The sequence below is a fragment of the Pistacia vera genome, unplaced genomic scaffold, assembly GCF_008641045.1.
Source record: "Pistacia vera cultivar Batoury unplaced genomic scaffold, PisVer_v2 Contig570, whole genome shotgun sequence".
Classification (NCBI taxonomy): Eukaryota; Viridiplantae; Streptophyta; class Magnoliopsida; order Sapindales; family Anacardiaceae; genus Pistacia; species Pistacia vera.
This window is the reverse complement of record NW_022196413.1, coordinates 477,216-478,753: the sequence shown is the minus strand read 5'-3', so window position 1 is coordinate 478,753 and position 1,538 is coordinate 477,216.

Sequence of the window (1,538 nt, the reverse complement as noted above, 5' to 3'; positions counted from 1 at the left end):
TCATCATATAAAAAACTTTAATATATTATAATAACCTAATCAAATTAATATATTGAAATTTTTACATATAAAAGACTTTAATATATTATAATATTAAAGTTTTGATTAATTAAGTATATAAATTATAATTAGAATTAGAATCCAATTAGAAGTGTTTTAATGTTATTAAAAGAATTATTTTTAATAAAATAATATATTCGATTGAATAATATTTAGTTATTTACTTCAATTATCAAGTTCTAAGTATATTTATAGTAAATTAGTTATTAAATAATTATATATGATAAATTAATAAACATTAGTACATTACTAGTTAAATGATTACCTAATTGTTAATTAATTATAACATTACATTATAAACATAAGTAATTTACTACATTAGTATATAACTTAATTAAATGATAAAAAAATTAATTAATTATAACATTACATTATAAACATTAGTAATTTATTATATTAATACATTACCTAATTAAATGATTAGAAATTTAATTAATTATAACTTTACATTATAGATTTATAGTATGATTACTTAATTAATTATAACATTACATTATAAACATTAGTAATTTACTATATTAGTACATTACTTAATTAAATAATTAGAAATTTAGTTAATTATAACATTACATTATAGATTTATAGTATGATTACTTAATTAATTATAACATTACATTATAAACATTAGTAATTTACTAAATTATTACATTATTTAATTAAATTATTAGTACATTCTAGTATGACAACTCATGCCTCATGAGTCACATTATATTAAGAAATCATTAAACAAACTTAAAGTTAAAGTCATACTAATTATTTAATGAAAGATTCATAAATCATATTAATATTAATATTTAATTTTATTATTGTGTCACAAATTCACAATTAATGTTAATTAAACTTTATTTTCACTCTAGTAATTATAATATTATATAATATTTGTATTTTTGGATTATAAAATTGACTAAAATTTAATTCCCAAAATTAATTCCATAACTATACTTTGTAAAATATATATATTTATAATTTTAAGATTTTTTTAATTTGTCAGAGGTGTATTTGTAAAATTTTAATGTGTGTTTGTCATTTTTTAAACTAATAAGGGGATATTGATTTTTTATAGGGTACCCGAGTAAGGAATTGGAACCTGCATTTCAAGTTCCGATTTCTTTTCCTAACAACCTGTAGGTTCTGGTTTCGGTTTTCGTTTCTCCAAAAAATGCAGGGTATTTAAAACTACTCACCCCTAATACCAAGGGCAAAAGGTGGCCAACGATTATATATATACCTTTAGACCATTTATTTTAACATTTGAAACTTCATGATAGACGAATTTTATTATTTCAGAAACCTTAAGGGAAGTTTTGATATTTACCTAAACTTGAGAATTTTTCATTAACGCAAGAAATTAGTAAAGATTGAAATGACTAAAATGCTACCACATATAAGCAAATCTACTAGAATACCCTTTGTTCCCGCCTATTTTAGATTACATTTCCCATTCGAAACCCAAGAACATAAACCATGGCGCCAAAGAA